Source organism: Lissotriton helveticus, chromosome 8 (assembly GCF_964261635.1).
Source record: "Lissotriton helveticus chromosome 8, aLisHel1.1, whole genome shotgun sequence".
Lineage (NCBI taxonomy): Eukaryota > Metazoa > Chordata > Amphibia > Caudata > Salamandridae > Lissotriton > Lissotriton helveticus.
The window spans coordinates 1,708,373,786-1,708,393,648 of NC_136069.1; the positions used below are offsets into that span (position 1 = coordinate 1,708,373,786).

The window sequence follows — 19,863 nt, forward strand, 5'->3', positions numbered from 1 at the left end:
CACTTCTTTGGCAAATGCCGTATTTGCCCCCCTGCCTTTGTGAGTGTGTGAATTCATGCTTTCACCCTATGCACAGCAACTTCACCATTTTCCAATCTCAGCTGATCCTTCTTACAGATATTCAGACTTTGATGTCACCCTGCCTGAGATCTTAGGGCAATGTTACTCTAGACCTGGCTCTCCCAGTAGCCCTGCCAGTTACTCTCATGAGTAAAGTCTCTGCTCTCCAGACTGAGACATTATCTCTGCCCATACTATCAAAGCTCTGCAGTGAGGTGTGCATGAATTTATCCTTTCAAAAGCTAACTCCTATGCTCTCATGTCTATGCAAATCATTAGCTTCCCAAGCTTTGAGTGCTGTGCCCTCATGCCTGTGTACATCCCTTCTCAATTCAACTGAGTGCTATGCTTTCATGCCTTTGTGAATCAGTTTCTCTCCTATGGATGTGACTGTTTTGCCTTATGGTTCTTGGCGACTGTGACAACTGTGCAGTTAGACTGACTGATACATATACATTATTTATGAATCTGACTGTTGTGCCCTCAGATCTGCATTATTTAGAATATTTTGAATGGACCGCTGACCCCACAGTATGGTGTGAATTAATCCCCTCTAAAACTAACATCTCTGCTTTCAGGCCTGTGTAAATCAACCTCTGTTCACTCTTTGACTAAGAGTCCCCAGGCCAATGTGCTAAATGCCTTACGAAGCTGACTGCTGGATCCTTTACCACGTGTGAATCAATCCTTTCTGAAAGTGACTGTTGTGAACTCAGACCTCTGTCAATCAATCCTTTCTGCAAGTGACTGTTGTGTCCTCCATCCTCTGTGATTCAGTTGCTTATAAAAGTGGCTGCTGGTTCCCCAGTCCTCTGTGAATCCTGTATGTATCAGACCCTTCTGAAAGTGACTGCTGTGTCCCCAGGCCTCTGTGAATCCTCTGTTAATCAGGCCCTTCTGAAAAGTGACTGCTGTGTCCCCTGGACTCTGTGAATCCTTTGTGAATCAGGCCCTTCCAAAAGTGACTGCTGTGTCCCTCGGACTCTGTGAATCCTTTGTGAATCAGACCCTTCTGAAAGTGTCTGCTATGTCCCAAGGCCTCTGGTTATCCGCTGTGAATCAGGCCCTTCTGAAAGTGACTGATGTGTCCCCCTGCCTCTGTGAATCCTCTGGGAATCAAGCCCTTCCAAAAAGTTACTCCTGTGTCTTCTGGCCTCTGTGAATCAGGTCCTTCTGAAGGTGAATTCTGTGTCCCCAGGCCTTTGTGAATCCTCTGTGAATCAGGCTTTTCTGAAGGAGACTGCTGTGTCCCCAGGCCTCTGTGAATACTCTGTGAATCAGGCTTTTCTGAAGGGGATAGCTGTGTCCCCAGGCCTTTGTGAATCCTATGTGAATCAGGCTTTTCTGAAGGGGACAGCTGTGTCACCAGGCCTTTGTGAATCGTCTGTGAATCAGGCTGTTCTGAAGGGGGCTGCTGTGTCCCCAGCCCTCTGTGAATCCTCGGTGAATCAGGCTTTCCTGAAGGGGACTGCTGTGTCCCTAGGCCTCTGTGAATCATCTTTGAATCAGGACATTCTGAAAAGTGACTGCAGTGTCCCCCAGGCCTCTGTGAATCCTCTGTGAATCAGGCCCTTCCAAAAAGTGACTGCTGTGTTCTCAAGCCTCTGTGAATCATCTTTGAATCGGGACCTTCTGAAAAGTGACTGCTGTGTACTCAGGCCTCTGTGAATGAGGCCCATCTGAAAGTGACTTCTGTGTCCCCCGGCCTCTGTGCTGTGAATCCTCTGTGAATCAGTCCCTTCTGAAAGTTACTGCTGTGTCTCCAGGTCTCTGTGAATCAGTCCCGTCTGAAAGTGGCTGCTGTGTCCCCAGGCCTCTGTGAATCAGTCCCGTCTGAAAGTGACTGCTGTGTTCCCAGGTTTCTGTGAATCAGGCCCTTCCGAAAAGTGACTGCCTTGTCCCCAGACCTCTGTGAATCCTCTGTGAATCAGGCCCTTCCAAAAAGTTACTGCTGTGTCGTCGTGCCTCTGTGAATCCTCTGTGAATGAGGCCCTTCCAAAAAGTGACTCCTGAGTCTTCTGGCCTCTATGAATCAGGTCCTTCTTAAAGTGAATGCTGTGTCCCCAGGCCTCTGTGAATCCTCTGTGAATCAGGCTTTTCTAAAGGGGACTGCTTTGTCCCCAGGCCTCTGTGAATCCTCTGTGAATCAGGCTTTTCTGAAGGGGACTGATGTGTCCACAGGCCTCTGTGAATCATCTTTGAATCAGGACCTTCTGAAAAGTGACTGCTGTTTCCCCCAGGCCTCTGTGAATCCTCTGTGAATCGGGCCCTTCCAAAAAGTGTCTGATGTGTCCTCAGGCCTCTGTGAATAATCTTTGAATCAGGACCTTCTGAAAAGTGACTGCTGTGTCCGCTGGACTCTGTGAATCCTTTGTGAATCAGGCCCTTCCAAAAGTGACTGCTGTGTCCCTCGGACTCTGTGAATCCTTTGTGAATCAGACCCTTCTGAAAGTGTCTGCTATGTCCCAAGGCCTCTGGTTATCCGCTGTGAATCAGGCCCTTCTGAAAGTGACTGATGTGTCCCCCTGCCTCTGTGAATCCTCTGGGAATCAAGCCCTTCCAAAAAGATACTCCTGTGTCTTCTGGCCTCTGTGAATCAGGTCCTTCTGAAAGTGAATTCTGTGTCCCCAGGCCTTTGTGAATCCTCTGTGAATCAGGCTTTTCTGAAGGAGACTGCTGTGTCCCCAGGCCTCTGTGAATCCTCTGTGAATCAGGCTTTTCTGAAGGGGATAGCTGTGTCCCCAGGCCTTTGTGAATCAGGCTTTTCTGAAGGGGACAGCTGTGTCACCAGGCCTTTGTGAATCGTCTGTGAATCAGGCTTTTCTGAAGGGGGCTGCTGTGTCCCCAGCCCTCTGTGAATCCTCGGTGAATCAGGCTTTCCTGAAGGGGACTGCTGTGTCCCTAGGCCTCTGTGAATCATCTTTGAATCAGGACATTCTGAAAAGTGACTGCAGTGTCCCCCAGGCCTCTGTGAATCCTCTGTGAATCAGGCCCTTCCAAAAAGTGACTGCTGTGTTCTCAGGCCTCTGTGAATCATCTTTGAATCGGGACCTTCTGAAAAGTGACTGCTGTGTACTCAGGCCTCTGTGAATGAGGCCCATCTGAAAGTGACTTCTGTGTCCCCCGGCCTCTGTGCTGTGAATCCTCTGTGAATCAGTCCCTTCTGAAAGTTACTGCTGTGTCTCCAGGTCTCTGTGAATCAGTCCCGTCTGAAAGTGGCTGCTGTGTCCCCAGGCCTCTGTGAATCAGTCCCGTCTGAAAGTGACTGCTGTTTTCCCAGGTTTCTGTGAATCAGGCCCTTCCGAAAAGTGACTGCCTTGTCCCCAGACCTCTGTGAATCCTCTGTGAATCAGGCCCTTCCAAAAAGTTACTGCTGTGTCGTCGTGCCTCTGTGAATCCTCTGTGAATCAGGCCCTTCCAAAAAGTGACTCCTGAGTCTTCTGGCCTCTATGAATCAGGTCCTTCTTAAAGTGAATGCTGTGTCCCCAGGCCTCTGTGAATCCTCTGTGAATCAGGCTTTTCTAAAGGGGACTGCTTTGTCCCCAGGCCTCTGTGAATCCTCTGTGAATCAGGCTTTTCTGAAGGGGACTACTGTGTCCACAGGCCTCTGTGAATCATCTTTGAATCAGGACCTTCTCAAAAGTGACTGCTGTTTCCCCCAGGCCTCTGTGAATCCTCTGTGAATCAGGCCCTTCCAAAAAGTGTCTGATGTGTCCTCAGGCCTCTGTGAATAATCTTTGAATCAGGACCTTCTGAAAAGTGACTGCTGTGTCCTCAGGCCTCTGTGAATGAGGCCCATCCGAAAGTGACTGCTGTGTCCCCAGGCCTCTGTGAATCCTTTGTGAATCAGTCCCTTCTGAAAGTTACTGCTGTGTCTCCAGACCTCTTTGAATCAGTCCCGTCTGAAAGTGGCTGCTGTGTCCCCAGGCCTCTGTGAATCCTCTGTGAATCAGTCCCGTCTGAAAGTGACTGCTGTGTTCCCAGGCTTCTGTGAATCAGTCCCTTCCAAAAAGTGACTGCCTTGTCCCCAGACCTCTGTGAATCCTCTGTGAATCAGGCTCTTCCAAAAAGTGACTGCTGTGTCCTTGGACCTCTGTGAAACCTCTGTGAATCGGGGCCTTCTGAAAGTGACTGCTGTATCCCCCTGCCTCTGTGAATCCGCTGTGAATCAGGACCTTCCAAAAAGTGACTCCTGTGTCTTCTGGCCTCTGTGAATCAGGTCCTTCTGAAAGTGAATGCTGTGTCCCCATGCATTTGTGAATCCTCTGTGAATCAGGCTTTTCGGAAGGGGACTGCTGTGTCCCCAGGCCTCTGTGAATCCTCTGTGAATCAGGCTTTTCTGAAGGGGACTGCTGTGTCCCCAGGCCTCTGTGAATCATCTTTGAATCAGGACCTTCTGAAAAGTGACTGCTGTGTCCCCCAGGCCTCTGTGAATCTCTGTGAATCAGGCACTTCCAAAAAGTGACTGCTGTGTCCTCAGGCCTCTGTGAATCATCTTTGAATCAGGACCTTCAGAAAAGTGACTGCTGTGTCCTCAGGCCTCTGTGAATGAGGCTCATCCGAAAATGACTGCTGTGTCCTCAGTACTCTGTGAATCCTCTGTGAATCGGTCCCTTCTGAAAGTTACTGCTGTGTGTCCAGGCCTCTGTGAATCAGTCCCATCTGAAAGTGGCTGCTGTGTCCCCAGCCCTCTGTGAATCCTCTGTGAATCAGTCCCGTCTGAAAGTGACTGCTGTGTTCCTAGTCTTCTGTGAATCAGGCCCTTCCAAAAAGCGACTGCCTTGTCCCCAGACCTCTGTGAATCCTCTGTTAATCAGGCTCTTCCAAAAAGTGACTGCTGTGTCCTTGGACCTCTGTGAATCCTCTGTGAATCAGGACCTTCTGAAAGTGACTGCTGTGTTTCCCAGGCCTCTGTGAATCCTCTGTGAATCAGGCCCTTCCAAAAATTGACTGCTGTGTCCTCAGGCCTCTGTGAATCAGGTCCTTCTGAAAGATACTGCTGTGTCTCCAGGCCTCTGTGAATGAGGCCCATGCAAAAGTGACTGCTGTGTTCTCAGGCCTCTGTGAATGAGGCTCATCCGAAAGTGACTGCTGTGTCCCCAGGCCTCTGTGAATCCTCTGTGAATCAGTCCCTTCTGAAAGTTACTCCTGTGTCTCCAGGCCTCTGTGAATCAGTCCCGTCTGAAAGTGGCTGCTGTGTCCCCAGGCCTCTGTGAATTCTCTGTGAACCAGTCCCGTCTGAAAGTGACTGCTGTGTTCCCAGGCTTCTGTGAATCGGGCCCTTCCGACAAGTGACTGCCTTGTCCCCAGACCTCTGTGAATCCTCTGTGAATCATGCTCTTCCAAAAAGTGACTGCTGTGTCCTCAGGCCTCTGTGAATCCTCTGTGAATCAGGACCTTCTGAAAGTGACTGCTGTGTCCCCCTGCCTCTGTGAATCCTCTGTGAATCAGTCCCTTCCAAAAAGTGACTCCTGTGTCTTCTGGCCTCTGTGAATCAGGCCCTTCTGAAAGTGAATGCTGTGTCCCCGGGCCTTTGTGAATCCTCTGTGAATCAGGCTTTTATGAAGGGGACTGCTGTGTCCCCAGGCCTCTGTGTATCCTCTGTGAATCAGGCTTTTCTGAAGGGGACTGCTGTGCCCTCAGGTCTCTGTGAAGCATCTTTGAATCAGGACCTTCTGAAAAGTGACTGCTGTGTTTCCCAGGCCTCTGTGAATCCTCTGTGAATCAGGCCCTTCCAAAAAGTGACTGCTGGGTCCTCAGGCCTCTGTGAATCATCTTTGAATCAGGACCTTCTGAAAAGTGACTGCTGTGTCCTGAGGCCTCTGTGAAAGAGGCCCATCCGAAAGTGACTGCTGTGTCCCCAGGCCTCTGTGAATCCTCTGTGAATCATTCCCTTGTGAAAGTTACTGCTGTGTCTCCAGGCCTCTGTGAATCAGTCCTGTCTGAAGGTGGCTGCGCTGTCCCCAGGCCTCTGTGAATCCTCTGTGAATCAGTCCCATCTGAAAGATACTGCTGTGTCTCCAGGCCTCTGTGAATGAGGCCCATCCGAAAGTGACTGATGTGTCCTCAGGCCTCTGTGAATGAGGCTCATCCGAAAGTGACTGCTGTGTCCCCAGGCCTCTGTGAATCCTCTTTGAATCAGTCCCTTCTGAAAGTTACTCCTGTGTCTCCAGGCCTCTGTGAATCAGTCCCGTTTGAAAGTGGCTGCTGTGTCTCCAGGCCTCTGTGAATCCTCTGTGAACCAGTCCCGTCTGAAAGTGAATGCTGTGTTCCCAGGCTTCTGTGAATCAGGCCCTTCCGAAAAGTGACTGCCTTGTCCCCAGACCTCTGTGAATCCTCTGTGAATCAGGCTCTTCCAAAAAGTGACTGCTGTGTCCTCGGGCCTCTGTGAATCCTCTGTGATTCAGGACCTTTTGAAAGTGACTGCTGTGTCCCCCTGCCTCTGTGAATCCCCTGTGAATCAGTCCCTTCCAAAAAGTGACTCCTGTGTCTTCTGGCCTCTGTGAATCAGGTCCTTCTGAAAGTGAATGCTGTGTCCCCAGGCCTTAGTGAATCCTCTGTGAATCTGGCTTTTCTGAAGGGGACTGCTGTGTCCTCAGGCCTCTGTGAATCGTCTTTGAATCAGGACCTTGTGAAAAGTGACTGCTGTGTCTCCCAGGCCTCTGTGAATCCTCTGTGAATCAGGCCCTTCCAAAAAGTGACTGCTGTGTCCTCAGGCCTCTGTGAATAATCTTTGAATCAGGGCCTTCTGAAAAGTGACTGCTGTGTCCTCAGGCCTCAGTGAATGAGGCCCATCCGAAAGTGACTGCTGTGTCCCCAGGCCTCTGTGAATCAGTCCCTTCTGAAAGTTACTGCTGTGTCTCCAGGCCTCTGTGAATCAGTCCCGTCTGAAGGTGGCTGCTGTGTCCCCAGGCCTCTGTGAATCCTCTGTGAATGAGTCCCGTCTGAAAGTTACTACTGTGTCTCCAGGCCTCTGTGAATGAGGCCCATCCGAAAGTGACCGCTGTGTCCCCAGGCCTCTGTGAATCCTCTGTGAATCAGTCCCTTCTGAAAGTTACTGCTGTGTCTCCAGGCCTCTGTGAATCAGTCCCGTCTGAAAGTGGCTGCTGTGTCCCCAGGCCTCTGTGAATCCTCTGTGAATGAGTCCCGTCTGAAAGTTACTACTGTGTCTCCAGGCCTCTGTGAATGAGGCCCATCCGAAAGTGACCGCTGTGTCCCCAGGCCTCTGTGAATCCTCTGTGAATCAGTCCCTTCTGAAAATTACTGCTGTGTCTCCAGGCCTCTGTGAATCAGTCCCGTCTGAAGGTGGCTGCTGTGTCCCCAGGCCTCTGTGAATCCTCTGTGAATCAGTCCCTTCTGAAAGTTACTGCTTTGTCTCCAGGCCTCTGTGAATCAGTCCCGTCGGAAAGTGACTGCTGTGTTCCCAGGCTTCTGTGAATCAGGCACTTCCAAAAAGTGACTGCCTTGTCCCCAGACCTCTGTGAATCTTCTGTGAATCAGGCCCTTCCGAAAGTGAATGCTGTGACCCCAGGCATTTGTGAATCCTCTGTTAATCAGTTTCTTCTGAAAGTGACTAGTGTGTCTCCAGGAGTCTGTGAATCAGACCCCTCCGAAAGTGACTGCTGCTGAATAGTTATGTTCTTCTTTATGCATTGAAGCCCTGAGAGAACTTTATAATAAAGGGATACAAATTAACTGATCTACAGGTTACAGACCTTGGAAGGTTGTTCACAAGTGTCATGGTGAGCTCTGAACTGAGCTATAATTTTACCTTGTTACCCGGTGTGATTATGATCCTATACCACCCATTTCAGATCCCTGTGCCTAATTGACCTTACATTGTGCAGTATTATATTTCTCTTTGTGTACTAAAAATACAAAACTGTTTCTATAAAGAAAGGCTCCAGGCTTGACCGCATTTATTGCTTCTGTTGCATAACTGCCTAAGTTCTGAGTCTCTACCCACCACACAGCCTCTTACAGAAAATAATAAAACCAAGCTCTACCAGTTGTATAAAAACACAGAACCAAAATGCATGGAGGATGCAAAGCACAAGCCCCGACCTGGTTCTCTTTTTCTCACTAACACTGCCATGCATAGAACACATAAGAAGTTATTTTTGCCTAAAAAACAAATTACAATTTACAAATATAATCTCACCGCCATGGCCACACAGTATACAATATACCAAGATACTCTGATGAATCTCCAGGTGGGAAGGCTTTTTAGTAACTTCACGTTAAATGGTTGAATACAATGCTATTGTTTCCATGGGTCAAATATCTAGAAATCCATTATAGGACCAACATAACTATTGTACACATGTATTATCATAATACCAATTGAACTCAATCAACCTTTGAAAAATAAATAAAAAATTCCCAAAAGCCAGTGGTTATTCACCTGTGGTCTGAAGACCGCTAGGATCTGCAACGCCTTACAAAGGTGTTCATGACAATCAACAAAATTGTAGATTGGCAGACTAATAAACTATTTATACATATAAAATTGTAGAACAAAAATTGTAATATGCTCTGTAATTGCGAAGGAATTTGAAACTGAAGGCTAGTATGGGCAATTGTCAAATGACGCACCAAAACAGAGTATGCGTTAGGAGCAAAAAAGACTAAGGACCAGATTACGAATTTGGTGATGTTGGGGTGGGGCGGCACAACATCACTGCTTCCACACCGCCAAGCTCAACCAACCACCAGATTACAACTTCCTCGTGGTCTTGTGGGCGGTCCTTTGGCAGTCCCCTGCTGACGTAGTACGAAGGCTCATAAGGGAGCCTCAGCACTGCAGCACCGAAGAAGCAGCAAAGCCTGGTCACTCACGGCATGGATAAACTTTAATGCACAAACGGGGCACACCTGTGCTCCCCTGCATGCATCCCCATGGCCCTGAGGCTAAATCGGGCCATGGTGTGCTCACCGCCATGAAAGCTGTGGCTGTGAGGAAACTCAGAATCTGCTTGGCGGTACTGCAGCAGCACCACCAGCATACTGCTGGCCAGACGGCTGTGCCACCGCGGTGGGATCATGGATCCCCAGCAGTTGCAGCGGTCCCATGGCAATCCGACTGCCATAGTCATAATACCGCGGATGCACCGCTGGTGCACCTCCACCCCCCAACCCCCAAAACTGCGCCACGCTGGGTCCGCCAAACTCAGAATCAGGCCCTAACTGATATGTTAGGGTACATCATGAAGCATCATGTGTGAGAAATAAAGTCACATTTTGAAAAGCCATACCCTTCCCATTAAAAAATACAATTGTAATTGTTGTTAATTTTTTAGGGGGGAATTAAAGAAAAGATTTCAACATTATGCATTTTTTCAATCAATACAGTTTCAGCATTTCAGTGTATAGCTTGAAGTTTAAGTCAAAGAGATTGCTTAGGCTGGGCTCCCCAGCATCCAATAGTGATTTAGTCAGGTCCCAGAAGTCAAAGGTTAAGAACCACACCCTAAACAAATTGTAATGCATATAGTGCTCTTGTTGCCCAACAGTTTAATCACTTTTGATTAAGATCTGCTGACATACTTTAAAAGACAACAGGTAAGAGGGTAGATATCTACATTGGAATTCTAAAATCCCATTATAATTTAAAAACAAGTATTCTTGCAAAAATGTACTTTTTAATTTAGAACCACAACATTTACTACACTTAACGACATCCATAAAGCCCTTGATTTTCTGTCCCAGCTTGATTTCCAACCACCATTTCAAACAGTGGTTCTTATCTAGGAGCCACAGAGCATTTGAAGAGAGCTGACATTCTCAACAGAACCTACATCATTTTTTTAAGTTGGTTTTTTTCTAGACATTGTGGGCTGTCCAACTTGAATTTTGTCAACATTAACATTTTCAGCAATAATCTTCTGCTAAAAGGTGCAGCTCACAAACCAGGAAAATAATTTTCCCATCACATTGTGAGAGACTTTTAAAAAACGATGGGCCATATTATCAAGAAAGGGCGATACATTATTGCCGCTTTTAGCGACATGAAACTGCAGTGAAAGCGGCGATAATGGGCTTGATAATATGCCCTTGTGATTTCCCGTAGAAGCCCAGGTTCACACCAGAACCTGAGCTTCTATGGGAAATCACAATAAAAGCGGCGATAATGTATCGCTCTTTCTTGATAATATGGCCCGATGTTCCTTACCTTAAATTCGATATTCTTGACCACGATATTCTTGCTGTAGATATTTCTGAATTCCAATATTTAAAACTCGATATATGTGTAAATCGACATTTCAAAATCGATATTCTGTCTCAACACCACATGTAACAAATTAGCATATCCCCACTAAGGGAAAGGTGGAGCTTCTCTTGTACAGACACACAACAGCTGAAAGACGTGTAATACATTAACACAATAGCTGAAATACTTTCTAACATATTAACTCATCCCCAAGCAGGAAGGGGCAGAGCGTCTCTTGCACAAACCCAACAACTAAAAAATATGTAACACATTAACCACATCGCTGCGGCGGCTATTCCGCCGCAGCGCTAAGGGGGCGGGGGGCCGCATGGTGGGCCCTTGCTGGTGACAGAACCGCTCCGTCACCAGCCACGGTTGAGCTGTGCTCATGACGGAGTGGTTCCGTCATGGCCCCGCCCGCTTAATAGAACGCGCCGCGCAGGCACGAAATCAGCGCTGCGCAGGCGCATCTGGTGGGCCATGACGGAACCGCTCTGTCATCAGCACAGCGCCACCGCGGCTGATGACGGAGCGGTTCCGTCATCAGCACGGAAAGATTTAACACATCCCTAAAAAGGGAAAAGCAGACCTTCTCTTGCAAAGACACACAACAGCTGATTTATGTGAAAGACATTAACACATCTCCACTAAAGGAAGGGCGGATGTCTCACAGAAGGCCCTCTTGATGAAGATACCCTTTGACGGCACACAGTTTTTTGGCACCCCACTTCAGGAGATAATACGAGTCCCACCAAAATATTCAAGAGGCAGACTGGTTTTGCATTAATAAAAAAGAGGCCCTTTCGAGGCAAGCGACATGGCTGGGGTCTCCCTTCTGAAGATGAGTTCCCCTTCTAGTGGCCAAGCAGTCCACCTCAGCACGCCGCAAAATCCTAACTCTATGGTTAGCCAGGATTTGCCAGTGGAGGGTGTTAGAATTGGGGGTCTCTGGTTGGCGCAAGTATTCACTTGTGACAAGCAGGGACCCTCTCCTCTAAGTCAGGGCGAAGGATGACCCTTAGAATTACCCTTGCTCACCCTCTAGGTGCGTGGCGTGAGCAGCCAAGGCTATTCTTCAGGCGTTTCTCAGTTAAGCATTTGTAATCACACACACAGTAATGTACCAATCCCCCCACAAATGGACACCAGGCTGTAGATATGTAAAAATACGTCTTCTTTATATAAAGATATATCAATGCAGGCAAGTATTTACTACAAGACCAATATAACGTTTCTAGCTTAGGCCACAAGATTGTAAATAGGCAAGTGTTCTCTTTGGATTAACAGCTGCTTCCTTTTAGTCTCTTTTCACTTCAAGACTAGTTCTTTTAAAATGCTCTTAGTCCCTTGAGGCCTCTCTGGGGCTCACGGGACGCTCCGTAGCGCTCCTACGCGCTTTCCCGGGTGAAACTGTGCGAGACCCTACCACGACTCAGGCATTTAGCGTGAGCACCTGTACGACGCTTACCGCTCCCAGCTACGAGGCGTACGGGGCAGTCTGTCTAACTGGTGCGCATCTAGTGGGCCCAGGGTACGAGTCGCACCTCTTCTGTGCGCTCCGTACCTTGTAACGAACAGAGGCCTTTCTTGGTAGGACGCGCCTCGCGTACGGCGTCTGCAGAGGTAGGCACGTGCCTGGTGGTGATAGGCGTACGGGGAAATAAAACGTTGCGTGCCCGAGCCCGGTGAAGATGTCTTGGCGTTGTTCAGTTATTTTCAGGGGAAGCAGGGACAACCCGCACTCCTTCAGTGCGCGTCGGGGGGACCTTCGGACTCTCAGTGGGCAGCGGCTTTCGTGAGGCAGGTGCGGCCCAGGTCCTCCAGTACGGTCCGTACAGGGGGCGCTTCAGGGGGCGGCACGGCCTCTTTCCAGGTCGTAGGGCGAAGCGGGGCGGCCGGGTACGCTGAACGTACGGTGGCTGTTTGAGGCGTAGATCGCACTTGAGATGGAAATTCCAGCGGGAGGGGGCCAGTGAGGGCACACAACGCGCTCCAGTGACAGGCAGGCGACAGGGGAGCAGGCGGCCCGGTCCACAAGGAAGAGAGCGACTCTGCACGAGCGGGGCTCCTACAGGACATGGGCGGCCAGGCTCCTGGGTGTCACGGCCCTAGGAGGGGCGAAGGGGCACAAGGTCTCAGCTCCAGCAGGATAAAGCACACGGTTCAGATGAGGGCGAGCGAAGGCACCAAGAACCCGGTAGTCCTGGGGTTCAGATCAGGGGGCAAGCTCAGACAAGCCCTTGGAGAAAGTTTCTAGCACAAGTCAGCAAAGTCTTTTCAGTAAGTCTTCTCCTCTCCTTCCTCAGCAAGGCAGACAGCAGGCCAGTACTTCCAGCTTCTTCTTCTCCTTCTAGTTGGGAAGAGGTTTGTTGTGGGAAACAGGATTCTGGTTTGCAAGGAGCAGGGCTCCTACTTTTATACAGCATTTTCTTTGTTCTTACAGGCCAGGGGGGCCTTTGCCTAACTTTTTTCAGTCTCTGAGCACTTTGTTGGGTGTACTCTGGTCTCTCCTTTCAGGGAGCAGGGATGGCACATCAGACGCTCCACAGGAGGTGGAGCCAGCATTGTGTGGACAGGGGCAGCCAAGATGACTTTGATGACAGTGTTTCTCCCTTCCTGGGCCAGGTGTTGGGCTGAGTCATCAGTCGCTCTCCAGGAGGTGGAGCCTGCATTGTGGTGGCAGAGCACCGCCCTATTCAGAGTCCAGGGGCACTCCCACCTCCCACTAAGGTGTAATCCTTGCATTCACCACCTGTCATACCCCCATCCCTGTTACTCACATAACCCAGACAGTCAGATACACATCCTAGCAGAGGCGGGCTGAAATGGTTAGGCAAGCAAATGATAGCTTTCTAAAAGTAGCATTTGCAAACACAGGATATTAAAATAAAATTTACTAAAAGAAGTATTTTATTATTCTGAGTTCAGGCATACTAAAGTTGACTTTCTACCATGTTCCCTGAGCCTGCTGGGATTATAGAGTGTAATAATTCGAGCAGCCCATCTTGGCCTAAGAGAACAGGTAGCCTTACAATAGTGAAAAACGAATTTGGCTGTAATTCACTATTAGGACATGCCACACACATCAGGGCATGTCCTACCTTACACTTACAATGCACCCTGCCCTTGGGCCTACCATAGGGGTGACTAATATGAAGTAATGGGAAGGTTTAGAGGCTGGCAAGTGGGTGCACTTGCCCAGCCAGCATGATAGTACCAGACTGCACGCAGGTTCTGCAATGGCAGACCCTAGACACATTTTAAAAGGCTGCTTCTGTGGGTGGCGCAACCAGCGCTGCAGGCCCACTAGCAGTATTGGCATTCACGAGCCCTGGCACTCCTGGTGCACCTTTTTGGGGACTGACAGTAAATCCAATGAACCAATCATGGACATCAATCTCATTTACACTTTACATTGGGAGCCCTTGCACTGCGGCACGGATTGGCCGTGGCGCAGTGCCCTGAGCAGCGGACCCCAGCAAAAACATCTGAGGCACATCAGCAAAAAGTGCAAGGGAAACTCACGCCAAGGTGCCAGGTCTAACAGAGGGTCACATCATCACTTTGCAAAGGTGTGGAGAGAGACTGTGTCAGACCAATGGGCCTTACAGATTGTAGAGGAGGGATTCAAAATAAGTTTCGACTCCCTTGCTCAATATTTTTTTCTGTGCCATTCCTCTTCCTTCAAATCCATTAAAGGGGCAATTTCTCCTGAGGGGACTCATGCAGAAACTGGTAATGGAAATCCAGGGCTTACTGAGACAGCGGATGCCCCTAATGACAATATGGCTGAGATTGCAGGGCCTGATGGCTTACCACCTTATAGTCCTTCCTTCGGCTCATCTACATGTGCACCCAGTGAGTAATCATAGGGTGACACACTGGGTAGGAAGTTCCCAAGATTAGAAGAAGGGGGTTCCAGTCACAAGGCAGGCTAAGACAGTCTTGAACTGTTGGCTAAGGAAGAGACTCTCTCAAAGGATCTTCCCTTCTGTGGCACACCAACAGAATGTATTGCAATAGATGCCAGGAAGCTGGGGTGGGGTACCACGCTAGACAGTCTGTCAGTCAGAGGAAAGTGGACGAGTCTCCGGTGAGCCTGCTTATCCAAATACTCAGGAGCTCAAGGCACTACATCTTGCTCTGACCGAGTTTGCATCCCAAGTGATGGGTCATCATGCACAAATCAACATCAACAACAGGGTAGTAATAGGATACAGTTTCAGTTTATAAACTTCATTTCAATTTGTTAAAAAATCACAAAAGTTACTGCAACATAAACATGGAGGCCACATAAACAATTCAGCACTGTTCTTAAACAGGAGCCTTTTCAAGTGTACAGATAAAAATCCTGGATGTCCTACATAAAACAATTAATAAATACATTTAAAAGCTTTAAAACAAACCCATAATTTAAAAGCCTTGTTTAAAAAAGTTTACATTTACATTTAAAATTATATAAATGGAGGAATGGAACCAGTGTACATAAAAGTGCATAATACTATAATCAAAATACAGCAGCATGATCATTTAGAACATCTAATTTTATTCCATCTAATCACCCACACCCAGCCCAAGAACTTTGCTGTACCAACCACAATCGGGCCTTCCACTGAAGTTTTAAAAATTCAGAAGGCCTCACTACGGGACCTAGTGCCCAGACTAGAGCATACGGGTTTCAACCAGATCTGTCTTGGTATGAGGTAAGCTTGACATACAAAAAATATGTGAGCCATCGATTCAGTCATATCTGGACAGAAAGGGCACACTACTGTTTGTGTTACTCCATTTGGAGGTGTAGGAATGTGTGGGCAGAGATCCCACCCTGAACTGGTGGAATAGTTTCCTATCATGTGTAGACGTGATCAGGTCCCAATACCCCTCAAACTTGGGCTTGTGTGTAATGTTGAAGTCCACGCAGAGTAGTTGTAGAAGTAGGTTTATTAAGAGAAGCACAGGAGCAGGGTAGGACGCAGCCTACACAGGACTTCTTCCCCAGCAACTGCCTAGTACAGAAGCCAAGGAAAGAATCCTACAACCATAGAGAACGTTGAAGGGAAACAATTCTAAATAACATTTAAAGGTACAACATGACACATCTTCTTCCTTATAAACAAAAGAAAATAAAATAAAGAAATGAACACACAAAATCCTTCAACCACTTGGGTTTAGAACAAACACGTTTAGAGAAATCTAAATCTGTACAATTTTGGTTCTGTGAAACATTTTCGTCAATGGGTGTGATGGTGAAAGAATCAACAACATTATCCCACCCTCGTCGCCAAAGTTGTCATGTTGAGGTCCACGCAGAGTAGTTGTAGAAGTAGGTTTATTAAGAGAAGCACAGGAGCAGGGTAGGACGCAGCCTACACAGGACTTCTTCCCCAGCAACTGCCTAGTACAGAAGCCAAGGAAAGAATTTTACAACCATAGAGAACGTTGAAGGGAAACAATTCTAAATAACATTTAAAGGTACAACATGACATTGTGTTTTACTTCAAGAAAAACTTTGCACAGAAAATGGCGGGAACAAGATGTAAAACCTCTATCTTTGTTCCTGTAGCCCGTTTGTGGTTTGTGCTGCTGTCTTTCCCAGGAACGCCTACCCCTCGCCGGACCCGCTCCGCGGGTCCCGCATCGCTGCCTGGCCACAGGAGTGCGCCGGGGGAACGTGGTTGGAGTCTTAGGGCGCTGGTCAGTCTTGCAGGGCTGCGAGCAGCGTGGTCAGGGACTCCATATCCCAGGAGTCCCTGATAGCCCGGCAGAGAACACCTGGGCCGCTCTCCCTGCAAGCTCCGCCCCCTCACCAACGGACCTAAAAGCCCTCGCCTCTTCAGCCTCACTGGGACCCTCTATCTTTGTTCCTGTAGCCCGTTTGTGGTTTGTGCTGCTGTCTTTCCCAGGAACGCCTACCCCTCGCCGGACCCGCTCCGCGGGTCCCGCATCGCTGCCTGGCCACAGGAGTGCGCCGGGGGAACGTGGTTGGAGTCTTAGGGCGCTGGTCAGTCTTGCAGGGCTGCGAGCAGCGTGGTCAGGGACTCCATATCCCAGGAGTCCCTGATAGCCCGGCAGAGAACACCTGGGCCGCTCTCCCTGCAAGCTCCGCCCCCTCACCAACGGACCTAAAAGCCCTCGCCTCTTCAGCCTCACTGGGACCCTCTATCTTTGTTCCTGTAGCCCGTTTGTGGTTTGTGCTGCTGTCTTTCCCAGGAACGCCTACCCCTCGCCGGACCCGCTCCGCGGGTCCCGCATCGCTGCCTGGCCACAGGAGTGCGCCGGGGGAACGTGGTTGGAGTCTTAGGGCGCTGGTCAGTCTTGCAGGGCTGCGAGCAGCGTGGTCAGGGACTCCATATCCCAGGAGTCCCTGATAGCCCGGCAGAGAACACCTGGGCCGCTCTCCCTGCAAGCTCCGCCCCCTCACCTATTTCCCTCCCTATATACCAACGCCTACTCCTTGCTGCGCGGGAGCGCGCGGGAGGGTGCCGGGAGAAGCCCGGGACAAGGGCGGGACCGTCTGTGGCCGTCCGGGGCCGCTGGAGGCCGGGCCGGGCCACTCCATTAACCTCTACGGTCCAGGTACTGTGAACCCAACTGACATATTATTTGCTCTTTTGACTTTTTAGTGTATTGTTGGGTAGAAGGGGCTTTCTTTTTGCACTATGGCTTGCTCATCAAGTATCTCTACCCTGCTGCCTCCTATGGGTGAGGCTGAGCCTGCTGTTATGGGCCCTCTTGATTCCTACTTCAAGCGACTGCCACAGGATATTGACAAAGAGATCGCCCTGGCGGAAAGACGAGCCGGGCGTAGGCTCTCGATTGAGCTTCTGAAAAATCCGCCTGAGAAACATCAAGGTCAGAATTTTCCTGCGCTGGTTACACCTTTGTCATCAATTGTATTACCAGCCACCCAGGACCTACTTCTTGACTTGCCCTTGTTAACTGAGTTAGCTGATAATTCTCCATTAGTCACTGTAGCAACTAGTCTACCTGTTGAGCACCTTGATGTATCCAGCCAGTTATCTAAAGGGAAAGGAGTGTTAGGAAAATCCTCTGTACGATTGGAAGTGATTAAATCCAACCCTTGCCCCAAAAGGAAATGGGGAGCTACTGTAAAAAAATCACAACCACAAAAACCCGCAAGAAAGTACAGGAAGCTGGCCACTAAATCATCCCCAAGTCATGTTCTTGTAAAGAATGGCGCTGTACCGACAATAGGGGAGGCGGAAGTAGTCCCAGCGGAAGTGGACCCTATAATCATGGCGCCTTCCATAACACTGACGGTACCAGCCCCAGATCCAACTATCATAGCACCCCCGGGGTCATTACCTCCCAATCGTGACCTTTTGTTAGAAGTGGAAAAAATAATGCGTTCCCTTCTAAACCCCATAGAGCTGAGACTTAAAAAGCTAGCTGAACAACTTGACCATCTAGAGCAAGCTAGCTTAGATAATTTTTTTACAATCAAATCTTTAATTAAGTCTGGCAATAAAATGGGTGAGAGTGGAAAACACCTACAGTTAGCCGACAGTGACCAAGGAGTCGTGTTGGTTGACTTACTATCCCCGACTGCGAGTGGTATTCCTCTACAGGATAAGAAAGGGGTGAATAGCAAGAAGGTATCTGATTTAACGTCCACCACAAGCAATAGTAACTGTGGGAAAATTAAGCCCAATAATGTTACCAACAAGGGTAGAAAGGACAGTACTAAAACCCCACCCAGCACATTTAGTAAAAATCCCACACCTTTGCCGACCAGGCCGGAAAAAACTATGGCTAATCGGTCAGGAAATGACAAAATCCCTTCTAGTAATGGCACTGGAAACAAGGTGGGACCTACCTCCCAGATAGCAATGGGGGGTGGTCCCACAAGGGATGCCCATAATATCGGGAATGGGAGTAATACTCGTGTGGCAGTGGAAAACATCCTTACACAGTGCCGTGTTCCCTTAGACCAAGGCCAACCAAAGCCACAAATAACTAAGCTCCTGACTAAGATTCCCCCAGTACAGCTCACCCCGGATTCCTACCCATACGTGGCCATACTTACTAACGTTCCACCCCTACTGGAGGGCCAAAGAGAAACCTATGACACACTAAAAAACAAGGCCATGCATTGGCTTCGTGTTAATAGACCCCTGCCAGGGGGAGTGGACGGTCTGATAATTGGGGCCAGAAGGGTCAATTGGATAGGGAATACCTTAAAAAAACAGGGGGGTGAGTGCATTATAATCAACTTCCAGGATCCAAGGGTTGTGGGGTTGATTACGGGACCTGGTTGGAATATTAGTATTGGTGGGATTGGGGTGGTGGACCTCACCTTCTTTTATCCCAGACCGGTGGTGACCCACCCTGGGGGTTGTAGGGAGCAATTGAGATCTAGTCTCTGTCCCTGGCTAGAGGCTGGCTTCCCAGCTGCTCCCATACCAAGAATCAATGACTCCTATAAACAGGCATTTAACCCTCCTAATGGACAGGGGCAGATGAGGTGGGGATGTTGACAAAGATCTGCCGAACTAATAAACTTGGAAGGGGAAATGGTCAGGGGAAGCATCACAGATGTAACGCTGACACCCAACGAAGATGTAAAATGTCAAATAGCTGAAGTGGTGAACGAGAGGGATGGGAACATTATTGTATGTTCAGGGGGTTGGGTGGATGATCCGGCCCTTACAACCACCAGTTGCACTAAGGAGGGTTTTGATGTAAATTGTTCAAACATTGTTCTAGGAGAGGATTGTGACTGTGGGAGGCTGACTGATGCACCGCCCATGGCACCTAATGAAAAGGGGACTTGTATAGAAAATTCCCTGGAGAGATTTTTGTCATGGAATATAGCGGGGCTGGGGGCTAGATTGTTGTCACAGCATTGGATAGATTTTGTAAGTGGGTTTCAAATGTGCCTATTCCAAGAAACGTGGGCATGTGACCCAATTTATTTCCCGGGTTACCTAAATTTTTGTATACCAGCAACAAGAGGCCCAAGGGGTAGACCTATGGGTGGCCTCACAGCATGGATCAAGCAAGATTCAAAAGTAAAAATTAAAACAATTGATCTAGGTTGCAAGGATATACAATTATTGAGATTGTCTGTAGGAAAGGGTGGTGTGATAGATATTTATAACATTTATGCTAGGGGCAAGAGTCTTGGGAATTCTGCTACCCTAGAAGTTCTATCCGCCTCCCTTGAATCCCAGTCACTTGGAAATAGAGTGATTTTGGCTGGTGATCTGAACAGGACATTTGAGCCTCTTGAAAATACTGTTTATCCAATAGGACTAGAGGAAGATGCCCTTTGGGGCATCCCAAATCTAAACCTCACATCTGTGAAGCGGTGGACGAAAGACATTTTGTTGTTGAATGCGTTATGTCTGGAGTATGGGTTGAGGGCCCTCAATGGCAGGACAAAAAGCGACCAAGGAGGTAATTGTTCATTCGACAATGGCCAAAATAAAAGTAGGATTGACTACGTCATCTGTAGTCTTGAGTTATGGTGTGGCGTGGGTGATATGGAAATCGTGGGGAGAGTAGAAAGTGACCATAACCCCCTCTGTGTCTCCCACTCATGGTGGAGTGCCGCACGTGCCAACCCAGCG

The 19,863-nt window shown here is 48.7% G+C and overlaps 1 protein-coding gene across 1 annotated transcript in view; it reads left to right on the plus strand.

Moving 5' to 3' along the window:
• Positions 1-19,863, plus strand: part of LOC144772167 (tyrosinase-like) — a 175,233-nt gene that overhangs the window by 89,379 nt on the left and 65,991 nt on the right. The gene's annotated exons all lie outside the window — the stretch shown is intronic.